This window comes from Macaca nemestrina, chromosome 9 (assembly GCF_043159975.1).
Source record: "Macaca nemestrina isolate mMacNem1 chromosome 9, mMacNem.hap1, whole genome shotgun sequence".
In the NCBI taxonomy this organism is placed as follows: domain Eukaryota; kingdom Metazoa; phylum Chordata; class Mammalia; order Primates; family Cercopithecidae; genus Macaca; species Macaca nemestrina.
Genome location: NC_092133.1, coordinates 26,038,259 through 26,051,836, shown reverse-complemented (window position 1 = coordinate 26,051,836; position 13,578 = coordinate 26,038,259). Strand labels below are relative to the sequence as shown.

The following is a 13,578-nucleotide window of genomic DNA, read 5'->3' as shown; positions in this document are numbered from 1 at the left end:
TGTTTCACAGCAGAGATGAGGCAAAAGGTGGTTCTGGAGACATGAAATCAGGAAAGGTTATAGGAGGGTAAATTAGAAAGAACAGGGACATGGTGCAGGGAAGAGAGGGGAGAGATGACAGACAAATTTAAAAAATTCATATTTCACAAACCTTGTGCTTGGTTTTGAAGGCTATGAAATCAGTTCAAGTTCCTTGTTCTCAATAGGATATCGCTGCTAATTTTTATGGAAACTTGGATTCATATTAATGGGGTTTTATAGAAGAGTTCAATGGGTTTGGGGTAGCTGTTTTAATGCTACAAGGGGCAGGCATCTCCAGTGAGCTGTGCTGTTGTTTATAATGGCTCCGTACGGCCACCAGTGAGCAGCATGGTGGATATGGATGAGAACCTCTCTCATAAAGGTTTTCACCAATCTCCTATAGCTTAGTGGTTAACTTTAAAGCCCCATCACCACTCAAATCAGCTATCATAGTATATATCACTATCCATGTCACCCTTCCACCTCGAATTTTTTGGGGACTAAGCTATTTGGAACCAGGCCAGCAAACAATGCCAGAACACAGAACTCTTGAGGAGAATCAAGCACGTTCTCCCAGAACACTCGCAGCTCATGAAGTCAAGGGGAATGATGGAAGAAAGGTGCGATCATTATAAATGGTGAGTAGAGTGAAGGGAGGCAGATTTCTTGCCTCAGAGCCACACCAGGGACATCAGTCATCTTGTAGCCTTCCCCAAAAACCTGGCCAGCAGCAATGACACCTGTACTTAACCACCAAGGTGCTATGTGATTTAATTTCAACCTGAAAATAGGGGCTGGTTCCAGAGTAAACAAGTCACAACTGTTATATATCCACCCTCTTTGCCCTTGTTGGTTGTTTGATAAGCCGGAAATGGGGGGTGGGGAGGTTAGAATGGATATTGCTCATTAATATGCAATAGTAAAAAGCTTAAATGATAGAAAGAAAACATCAACCTTTGATTTGATTCCTTCGTTTCTTCTTCCTGCCTTTGCTTTTCCCTCTCTTTTCCCCTTCCCTATTCCCCCATCTTTCTCTCTTTTATTCTTTTTTCCCTCTTTCCTTCTTTTTGGGTTAAATAAAAATCCCATCGCAGATGGGATTGAAATAAATTTCTCCATGTTTGTAAGTGGCAGAATACAATTTCTGTTCTTAATTTCCTTGTAGATCATTTAATGAGAAAAAATTGGGATCTCTGTAATTCCCAGTAGCACAATGTACTATACTTACAAGTCTCACTCCACCTAGAAGCAAACAGCTGCAGTGTGAGCGAAAAGAGTGGAAATACTTTACAGATATCCTGATGTCTGCATGACAAAGAAGGAGGAGAACAGGAGACAAACTAGAAATGTAGCAATAGACAGGCTTGTTCAATATAAAATTAAAAGGTAAGGGCAGCTGATTCTGAGCAAGTACTTTGAACCAACCAGGAATCGTGCATCAAAGTCAGTTAAAACCACAGGCTCCCAAATAGCACTTCTGACCACAAATTAAGGACAGTCACGTAAGTACACTATAGAAAGAACAGGTGAGCACCCACCAGCCTCCTTAACAACACAAAGATTGGTGACAAATGCATCATAAATACACATCATAAATAAAGATCATTAACTATCTCAGATCTGAAGCAGTAAAAAAAAAAAAAAAAAAAAATCACCAAATTCATTATTCATATGTCTGTCCATCAAGGACAATAATTTGTTCACAATGTAATGTTCTAGCCTAATTAAGGCATTAGTGTCCATTACAATGTGTTTTTGTTTTCACATTTTTGTTTTAACTTCATATATTTCATCACTTCAAGACTTTCCTCAACTTCTGTTTTTACAATTAACCATTAACTTTAAGCGTGTGAAAAATGAATTTCTTTTCACAGGAGAATAAGTAGACCCCTACTTTGTTAGTTTGCTGAATGTCCCTCTTTCCCTTAATTCATCGATTTACTGAATGTTCTTCTTAACTTAAGGTACTTGACAGAGTTTCATTTGAAGCTTCAATATTTTGTGACTTCAGAATATGCATGAACTGGATTATCTATCACTGAATAAAGGTTGTTGAGGGTTATTCAAAATATTCATTTAAGAGTGCAAAAGAAAGGTATATCTAATGGAAAATCACTTGCATGTCATCCATACCTTTATTAAGTAAATGCGCAACTAGGCTCTTTAGTACTCCAGGCAATTTATATTCTCAAGCACAATTTGTTGCCAGTTTAAAATATGTGTTCATAATAAGTAATTCAATGGTATCATTGGCTGGTTTTCCTGGATACTTAATCAGTGTATTGTCTCATATACAGTCATTATTTCCTCAGCTTGCTTTTTAGAAATACAGTGTAAGGGAAAAGAGACAAGAAAATTTCTAGTTGAGTGTTAATAGTAGTAAAAATGCAGAGGGTCATTACAATCTTGATAAATATAGGGCCCTTAGAATGAGGCCCCTGTAAACTGCCCATTCCCCAGGCTTTCTCCTGCCATTGTTGGCATGTCTTCCATGGGTCAAGTGTCTTATTTGCCTTCATTCCATTGGAAGGCTTCTATCTAAGTGTAGTAGTGATGATTGAATTCTGGCTCTTGTGCATGACAAAGGAGCTAATGTCATCAGACCATGAGGCTGTTCTGAGGTTAACTTCTATGGTCAGTTTTGAGGACCCTATATCCCCTCCATCACTGAGTCTACCACCAACAGGACTCTCATTGATTTTTCACAAAAATGTAATATTTAAATATACCTGGAAGACAGAAATCCTGGAAAGATCTAGTCTATCTCTTTTCTGTCTACAGAAAGTTTCAACATACTATACAAAGCATGTGTGTTTATATTTACATTTATATAAATATAAATTTATAGATTTCATTCTCATTTCATAAATGAAATGTTCAAAAAAGCAAAAGATTTTAAAAACACTTGTGGATGGACATTTACCTTTGTTCATTTCTTCCCCCTTTGTCTGGGCAGCATGGCATTTATTAAACTAGAGTTCTAATTTGTAAGTCAGCTTCCCTGCTTTCATCCTCTTTGTGAATGTTTCAGAATTTAGACTTCTGCTTAATGTAGTAGGATGGATAGCATTATCACTTGATAGATAACAACCTAGGCTTTCCTACTATTGGCATTTTTTATATTCCTTCTAATTTTCTGCTATATGTGAAGTTCCCTTTACTGTTTATATTCTTATAATGGGCTCATTTTTCAAATATTCGTCTTCCAAGATCATATTTTCAGGGTAACAGCATTTACCCAGAGGAGTTATTTGAAGAGTGAACAGAGCTGTGTTTCAAATGCATCCTTCTCAAGTTATTTCCCTTCAACTTTGCTTTTTGTCATGTAGGACCTCTCTGTGAGTTTACCAGGGCTGGCGAAAGAACTCAGATACAGCAGACTAGAGTTTAGAATTATAAATGAAGGGGAGAGCTATAAATGAAGGAGATAGTTATAAATGAAGGAGGGAGAGAGACAGAGAGACACAGAAAGTGGGAGAGGGAGAGAAAGAGAGAGAGATAGTGAGAGAGAGAGACAGAAGAGAAAACGAGAGAGGCTCAGCTAGGGAAATGCAATGCTTTCAGGCACTCCTAAGACTCTCATTTCACCAAGCCTCTGTTTCATTTTTTCCACAACTCTCTAGTTAAGAAAGCAAGATGAATATCTAAAAATTAATCCAAGCACATATTGTTACAGTAAGTTGTTAGACACATATGAGCAGGGAAGGAGAGGGCCCCCACCCGCCATGAATGTTCAGGCGACCATCATGTGATGATCAGGCAGTTGTTAAAAGTCTGCCTAAAATAATAATTGGTTGCAGCCAGTGTCAGGGAAAGGCAGCCTCCCAATAGATAGAAAACACCTGAAACTGGTGATCAGCTGCTTCCAGGTAAGTTCTCAGAAGTCGGGCAAGTGGGCTCAAGCATGTGCTTTAAGAGGCAACATGGTGGAGTCTAACTGGTATATGACCTTCCTCTAGGACACTCAACTGGTAAAGGAAAGCACCTCAAGTGAGCATGTGCTCAACTTCAGTAATACACACACAGTGCATGTTCATCACCTCCCAAGTGCTGATAGGCCACTGCACATGCAGACCACCCACCCCAAGGGAAGAATCAAGGGAGAAGTAACACAACCCCAGAGGAATACCAATGTATAAGACCCAAGTCTAAGGTCAAACTACTGACTTAAATCTTTCAAGTCACCCACTTGGCCTTCTTCCAAGTGTACTTTACTTCCTATCATTCCTGTTCTAAAACTTTTTAATAAATGCTCTCTCTTGTTCTGAAACTTGCCTCCGTCTCTCACTCTGCCTTATGCTTATTGGTCAAATTCTTTCTTCTGGACAGGTAAGAATTTAGATCGCTGCAGACTCATATGGATTTGCTGCTGCTTACAATATCACACATGATTTACCTAATATTTATATGTGGGAACACTGGGAAAAAAGACAATGAAATGCATCAGTAGAGAAACTCTAAAGACAAATGAAGGAAAACAGTAACAGCACAACAACACATAATTTTAGACAACCCATGTTAGACTATGATCCTTGGAGGACATGAGGAATCACTGGAAGAAATGGTTTTAAAAGGTGTAAGACAGAAAAAAAAAATGTCCAGAGGGAAGGCTTTCATGAATAATAGGGCCATTATCCATAGGCAAAGCTTACTTTAATAGTGAGCTATTAGGAGTGTTTATATTTTCATAAGATTCATATTTTACACTTTTAAAATCCTTTGCCAATAATGAGATGATAAATAGGGAGACAGAGAAATATTAGAAAGACACAATAGGCAACGAAGAGGGAAGAAGCTAGGCAGAGACATACATAAGCCCTCCCTTATCTACTAGGATATGTTCCAAGATTCCAGTGGATGCCTGAGTCCGCAGATAGTCCTGAACTCCACATGTATTATGTTTATATGATGTGACAAATAAGAGGACTCTGAAGTGACTAGTGAGCAGGTGTGGTATACAGCATGGATACATTGGACAAAGGTATGATTCACATCCTGGGTGGGCCGGAGCAGGACAGTGTGAGATTTCATCATGCTACTGGGAATAATTTAAAAGCTCTGTATGTTTTCTGGAATTTTCCACTTAATATTTTTGGATTATGGTTGACCTTGGGTAACTGAAATCCCATTAAGCAAAACTGGGGATAAAGGAGACTATTCTATACATATTGATCAGCGTTGCCTTAATGTTTCTCTCAGCTTGATTAAACTTTGGAGAGGATTCCTTCTGTCCCTAGACTCCTGACTTCCTTTGTCTTAGAGCATTTACTTTAGAAACTCTTACTTATAAATCCCTTTTCTGCCCCTTTGAGACGTAGATCATTTAAAAAGCATCTTGCCAGTTTTATCATCCAGGAATGTCTTCCTCAAAAATCTAGCATCATCTCTTTGAAGTATAATCATCAAGGAAGAGAGTGACCCTATCTTTCATTTTCTGTGGGAGCTGAGGGCTTTAACCCAAGTTGTACAACTACCTCCTGTAATGAAGATATCAGGTTTACTTTTCCATTGGGTAATGCCAGTTAGCAAACCTAGATGGCCTATGATCTCTCCCTCATCCCAGTTCTTAAAATTCCACTTCTTTTTTTAGTTATTATTTGTTCGTTTCAGTGAGTTGAGTTCAGACTTATTTTTGGTCATTTTCCTCTATCTCAATAGCCTCTAATAATTCCTTCTTGCCTAATATTGCCCAGTTCACTTTTGGTTTGACATATACAATAAAGATCATCCCATCTGCCTTTTTCTTTCTATTTTCATCTTGATGTAACAGAGAATGAATAAACTTTGAATAAATATAGAACTGGCCTCTGCTTTGTAACATACCAGCTGTATCCTTAGACACCATCGTTGAGCCTTCCTCTCTTAATTTATAAAACAAACTATCTTGCATGGTTATTATGAGAATAAATGTAAAATTTCTGGCACAAACAAACCAGTAAACAGTTCCTGACCCCATTTTTAATCAAAAAATACTTTGTGTGCCCTAAGGCACATGTTCTAAATGCAACTCTTAAGTACCTTTCAGTTGTGGTGGTAGCCGTGAGGAATATGCTGACAATGGAGACTTACTTTTTGAAAAAAAAAATATGTAGCTTTCTCGTGGGCAACTGTCTTTCTGGAATTAGAACAGGTTCAGTGTTAAGATGGACTGCTTGGAGTGGATATTGTATTATGAGCTTCATGTCACATAGAAGTGACACATTTGTGATCAACAACACACTTATTCCAAATAAAATTGGACTTCTATCTGGTATTTTCCTTGTCCTGCATTTTATTTTGTCCACAGAAACTATGAAATTGTACACACACACACACACACACACACGTGTGTGCATATCTATATCTACATATGATGAAAACCGAAGTAAATAAGTTGGTTATGAAAGTGGTTCCTAAGCTAGCATGCTGATTTTGTATAAGTAACCATATCCACATCTGCCAGATGGAATGCAGCAGCCCAGTTTTACTCAATGTGAAAGGCAGAGACAGTTAAATTCTAACATGATCTCTATGTAGCTTTACATTTTTGTTTATAGCAGATTATTTTCCTAGGTGAATTTTATTCTAGCAGTGTAAAGATGGACTAATATATAATAATATAGTTGTTCACCTATATGAAACCTTAATTCTATTACTGAGTATGTACTCAGGGGCAACCTGTGTTTGGGAACATGGCAGGATCTGTCTCTGACTTTCTGTCAGGAGAGGTTTGAAGCATTGACTGGAAGTTATCTAGAAGCCCTGGAAACAGTGGTGCTGTGTAACTGTCCCTGGCTGTAACACAGAAGTGTTAGAATGATATGGTAGGTATTGCCCTTAGTGAATTACTACTACAACTTTTCAAGGTGTTTAACTAATGTAGTTAACAAGTGACAGATCAAATATTCCCCTGGTAGAGAAGTAAAGTTAGATAGCTTACCTATCAAGAGTAATGGGCTTTTTTTTTTTTAATGAGCTGATTTTGTCCTTCACAATGGCAGAGCTAAACTCCCTTATTAAAAATTAAGTTTGCAAGAGCCCACCCAAGGCTTCCTACAATACTTGATAATTCTTGGAACTTTATGACTTCTTTCAGTCTTCTCCTTCTCCTTCTCCTTCTCCTTCTCCTTCTTCTTCCCCTTCCCCTTCCCCTTCCCCTTCTCCTTCCTCTTCCTCCTCCTCTTCCCTCTAATGCCTCTTTCTTCTTCTCTAGCATATTGATAAAAAATGTGCTTACCATGTAACAGATACGGTATATACTAGGCTAAGCAGTATACTGGCATTATCTTATTTCCTTCTCAGGAAAAATGTCTACGAAGTAGGCACTCTCACTGTAGCCATTATAAAAATGAAATATAGTGAGTTCTGCAACTTGCATAAGGCTACAAAGTTTGTAAGTGCCAGAAATGGGAATGTTTAAATCTAAAGACAGGGGCTTTAATCACTGTTCTATAACACTTCTCGTCTGAATGTGTCAGTGCAGATATCTTGGTACAAACTGATGTGATTAATTAACTTCTTGTTTCATCCTTGAATATAGTAGTAAAAATTAGCTACATGGTGGTGCATGCCTGTGGCCCCAGCTACTCAGGAGGCTGAGGTGGGAGGGATCCCTGGAGCCCAGGATGCAGAGGTTGCAGGGGGCTGAGATTGCAGCTCACTGCACTCCAGTCTGGGTGACAGAGTGACATGTCATCTCAAAACAACTGAGAAAAAAAGGAAAAGAATAACATTTTAAAATAATAATAAAATAAGACTATACTAGCATTAATGTACTGAGAGTAGGACTGGCTTAGGAATGCACAAAAGAAATATTCTTAACCAAGAGTAACAAATCAGCATCAGCATTGGGAAAAAAATCCGGAGAATTAATGCCTAATCTGTTTCAATAAACAGGTAAAAGAAAGAAAAGTAATTGCTTTCAGAAGGTTTATTGGGCAAGGGAGGGGGTTAAGCAAGATACCTATGCCTTTCCCACTATTACTGTTAATAAATATTTTAGTTCAATTTTATATTACCATTTATAAAAATTAATTTTTGGAAGGAAAAGACCAAAATAACAAGGAATTAAAAATAAACTGGAAAGCTTGTAACTTCTTCCAACCTTGATTCTATAGCTGAAACTAGACTTAACTCTCCTACTTCCAACAAAGAGAAAACAACAAAGTAAGTGTAACAACTTTTTTCAATTGTCAGCCAACAGGCCATGCAAGACTCTGATCCCTGATGGCAAGGTAATTAGTATAATGTCAGTCCTATAATTATCCTGGCTAGCGATAATTTCTAGATCACAATTTGAGAAGTAGAGTAATATAACAGTAGGTTTGCTGAGTTGAACTTGGAGTTTAGAGTGCAGGAAGAATATCAGAAATCTACATTCAAGTCCTTGTGATCTTGGGGTTAACTACTAGAAACATGTGAAACTCCATGAGACTGAGCAAAGAATTACCAAGAAACTAAACGCTAAATAAATCCAAGAGTTCACACAGGGATTGGAGGTTTTCAAGTTTTAACCAACTAGAGCGGAGAGTCATTCTGAACAGCTGGCATATTCAGTAGAAACCCAAGAAGCATTTGTAGTGTCAAACTAGCTAACATATAAAGCCTTCTCTAAACTTATCCCAATGAAGCCAAAATTTATCTTGAAAGAATTAAGTTTTTCCATAAGTAATTTAATTGCCTGATACATCAAAGTTCAGTGACCTGTAAAGGTAGACAGAACATAAAATCAAGCATACAACTTCAGAAAATTCACATTTTGCAACAATGAAAAATGACTAGTCATGAGAAGAAATTTAAAATATTTACCATAGCCAAGAGGGAAATTAATCATTGGAAACATGCTAATAAGAGGTATTATGGGATTTGCAAAGAAGGATGTTACTATATTTATTATAAATAAATTCAATGAATTATAGGAAAAATAAAGATAATGCACACAGAAATGGGTAATTTAAAAAGTAACCTAATAGAATTTGTAGAGATGAAAAATACATCTTAGAACTTAAGAAAAAATCACTGGCATGTCAACAGATTAGATATAGCAGAAAAAGAAACAATGAATATAACTAAATCGTTATAGAAATTATGCAACTTAATCAGGAAAATAAAAGGATTACAAATACTCAAGGATCAGTGGCATTATCAGATTTTCTACACATGCATAGTTAGAGTAAGAGAAGGAAAAAAGAGATGGTGTTGCTAGGGAAAAAAAAGCCAACACTGTTAAAATTTTAGGAAAAATAAATCAGCTTACAAAGCCAAGAAGCTAAAATAACCTGAATCAAGAAATCACCAAGAAAGGGCATATTATAATCAGATTCCTAAAAAGATAGATGAAGATGAACAAATTAAAGCACCAGAAGGGGAATAAAAACATTACTTACAAAAGAATAAAAATAAAATAAAATTACATCTGGGTGACATCAGTACAAATGATGTTGTAAGGACATTGGAAAATTCTCTTCTCCATAAAGTAATGAGTACAGTTGCAAAAATTGTCAAACTCAAATTCTTTCAAAACTCGAGAAATTAACCAAACACTTGTATCAATTTGTGGAGCAATTATTTAAAATAAATGACTAAACATTGGTAAGAATGGTGAACATTGTGTATTTTAACTTGTCGTATTCCCCTTTCCCTCTCTCCAGCTCTGTGGTAGCCTCAAAAACTAATAGTCCCACAATCATGGTGAAAACTAAGAACTGATCTGCCCCCAGAAGGGACAGAACAGGGTTAGTGGGAGCTCCTCCAAAAACCCATTCCCCCAAATTGTTTATATTTAGTCTGTCTGACAGTTTCCTATTAAACTTCAGTCATTTGTCTTTTTTAAATCTACAAAAATTGTATATTTTTGTGTACAACATGTTGTTTTAAAATATAAATACGTTGTAGAATGGCTAAATCAAGTTAACATAAGTACTACTTCACATATTTTTTTGTGGTGGCAACAATCAAATGCTATGCTCTAAGTGACTTTTAAGACTGAAATACATTGTTATTAATTATAATCACCACATTGTACAATAGATCTCTTGAACTTATGCCTCCTATAAAATTGAAGTTTTGTATCCTTTGAACTAATCACCTCAACTGTCTTTTATTTGATCTGACTGCAAGCTCACATGGTGTGAGCACAATTTAACCCAGGGGTGTCTGTATTTGTGTGAGAGTGTGTGTGTGTGCGCACCAGTTGTTTATCATCACATTTGCCTGAGTTGGAAGTACAAGTTGGGGCCAAAACAGCTCCAAGGAAATATGAAAATAAAAAAGGAACTATGAAAATAATAGTGGAAAATGTTAGTGAAATGGAGGTTCATAGAGGGCTATTTTGAAAATCTGATATATTTTTGGGAATGTAGAAGACCACATGCACATACATATGGCTGTACTCATGCCCAGAACTATGCACATGCCCATGAAAAACCTCGAGAAGGCTCTACACTCTTACTTCTCTCTGACCTTGAGGCTCTGTGCGATCAAGAAGTTAAGGCTAAGACCGAATTATAAACTTCCTGCCCAAGCATTGATAGCAAGCACTAACACATGTAAAGAGGCCCTTGGCAGAAACTAGTAGGAGTATTAGAGTCTTCAATACATCACTTTCAATAATGTATAGAACAACTCCTAAAAAGATCAATCAGGAAAAAAGAAGACTGAGTTCACACTATACGCCAATTAGATTAACAAACATATCTATAGGATGCTCCACCCAACAACAGCAGGATTCTTCAGAATAAACCATATATTATGCCATAAAACAATTCTCAATAAATATGCAATAATTAAAATCATGTAAAGTATGTTTTCCAGCCAGTGCATTGAAATGAGAAATCAATGACAAAAGGAAATTCAGAAAATTATGAATATGTAAAATCAAATAATACACTCCTAAGTAACCAATATGATTTAAAAAAAGGAAAATCAGAAAAGACTTTGAGATGAATGAAAATGAGGATACAATATATCAAAACATGGGATGCAGCGGCTCAGAGAGAGCTGTAAATGGGTATACTGAAAAATAATGAAGTACTAGTCGAATGACAGCACATAAAATATTAAAATATATCCATTCAGCTGAAAGGAAAATGATATCAGATACAACTCAGATCTAAACAAAAGAAGGAAGACAGCCATAAATGTTAAATTTGACAAAATATATAATAAAAGAAACTAATTTTTCTAATTTATTTAAGAGGCAATTGACTGTAAAGAAAAAATAATAACCACGTATTGTGGGGTTTATAACATATGCAATGATAACATTATGACCATAGGAACATAAAAGAAGGTTGAGGGAAAAATGTGAGTTACAATATATGTGAAGGGGCATGATAGTTATTTGAAGATGGATTCTGATAAGTTAAGGAAGCATATTATAAACCCTAGAATAATCACTGAAAAATGATTAACACAAGGTTATAGGTAACATGAAAATAGAGTACATAATATAGAATTCTAAATAATAATTATTCCAAAGGAAGGCAGAAAAAATGATGTAAAGAAGATATAGAAAGGTTAATAATGATATCAAGAAGATGAACTTAAAGCAAGTTGTAGCAATACTTACATTAAAGGAAAATGAATTAAACATAGTAATTAAAAGTCAGATAGTTTCAGATTGTATAAAAAGGCAAGTTAAATCTACATGTATTCTATGAGAAATGATCTCTAAATATAAAACCACAGATAGGTAACAAACAAAAGAGATGAGATAGGATATACCAAATAGTAATCCAAAGAAAGCTGAAGTGGCTATACTAACATCAAAGAAGGCTTTGGAATGTTAACTATTAAAAGGCATTAAAATAAGGATAATTCATAATGAAAAATAGTTAACTGTTACATAAAACACAAATACCTAAATGTACATGAATTTAATAGCAGAACCTCAAAATACATGAAAAATAACTGACAGAAGTAGAAGAAGAAATAAAAATATTTCTGTCCATATTGAGAAAAGAGGAGACAAAAAATTAAGAAGATAAATAGCACTATCGACCAAGTTGATTGACATTACATTTACAAAACATTATACCCAACAACTGCATAATACACATTTATTTTAAGGATATGTAGAAAATGCACCAAAATAAAACATACTGGGTCATTTAACAAATTTCAATGAATTTTAGAAACATTGAAGTCATATAGAGTATGCTGTGTGTCAAAATGTAGTTATATTAATAATGAATTTTTTAAAGGTATTGGAAAATAAAGCCCAGGTATTTGGACATTAAATGTTACACTTCTAAATAACCCATTAGTCAAAATGAAAATCACAAGGGAAATTAGAAAACATTTTGAACTGAATGGTAATGAAATATGATTTATCAAAATTGTGAGATACAGCTACAGCTGTGATTACATAAAAATTTAAATTTTTAAATACACAAATAATTTAAAAGTTACAAACACACACATATATACAGACACAAGTCCAATGATAACATAAAAATATATAACACAGTAATATTCAAGAAATGTCATAAGTAGAAAGCTGAAACTGGATCCTTTCCTTACTCCTTATATGAAAATTAATTCCAGATGGATTAGAGACTTAAATGTTAGACCCAAAACCATAAAAATAAGAGAAGAAAACCTAGGTAATACCATTCAGGACATAGGTATGGGCAAGGACTTCATGTCTAAAACACCAAAAGCAACAGCAACAAAAGCCAAAATTGACAAATGGGATCTAATTAAACTAAAGAGCTTCTGCACAGCAAAATAAACTGCCATCAGAGTGAACAGGCAACCTGCAGAATGGGAGAAAATTTTTGCAATCTACTCATCTGACAAAGGGCTAATATCCAGAACCTATAAAGAACTCAATCAAATTTACAAGAAAAAAACAACCCCATCAAAAAGTGGGCAAAGGATATGAACAGACACTTCTCAAAATAAGACATTCATACAGCCAACAGACACACGAAAAAATGCTCATCATCACTCATCATCAGAGAAATGCAAATCAAAACCACAATGAGATACCATCTCACACCAGTTAGAATGGCAATTATTAAAAAATCAGGAAACAACAGGTGCTGGAGAGGATGTGGAGAAATAGGAACACTTTTACACTGTTGGTGGGATTGTAAATTAGTTCAACATTGTGGAAAACAGTGTGGTGATTCCTCAAGGATCTAGAACTAGAAATACCATTTGACCCAGCCATCCCATTACTGGGGATATACCCAAAGGATTATAAATCATGCTGCTATAAAGACACATGCACATGTATATTTATTGCGGCACTATTCACAATAGCAGACTTGGAATCAACCCAAATGTCCATCAGTGACAGACTGGATTAAGAAAATGTGACACATATACACCATGGAATACCATGCAGCCATTAAAAAGGATGAGTTTGTGTCCTTTGTAGGGACACGGATGCAGCTGGAAACCATCATTCTCAGCAAACTATCGCAAGAACAGAAAACCAAATACCGCATGTTCTCACTCATAGGTGGGAATTGAACAATGAGATCACTTGGACACAGGAAGGGGATCATCACACACCGGGGCCTATTATGGGGAGGAGGGAGGGGAAAGATAGCATTAGGAGATATACTT

General features: G+C 35.8%; 1 long non-coding RNA gene across 16 annotated transcripts in view; it reads left to right on the top strand.

Moving 5' to 3' along the window:
* Positions 1 to 581: 581 nt before the first annotated feature.
* Positions 582 to 13,578, top strand: part of LOC105467348 (uncharacterized) — a 59,204-nt gene continuing 46,207 nt past the window's right edge. For 9 of the 16 annotated variants that reach the window (XR_011607666.1, XR_011607652.1, XR_011607664.1 and 6 more), the window contains exon 1: positions 603 to 659. This is a non-coding gene — a long non-coding RNA (uncharacterized lncRNA). Of the gene's footprint in view, positions 660 to 1,186; positions 1,408 to 8,195; positions 8,235 to 13,578 lie in introns of those variants that run through there. The other 7 variants (XR_011607660.1, XR_011607658.1, XR_011607662.1 and 4 more) reach the window with 6 other exon arrangements.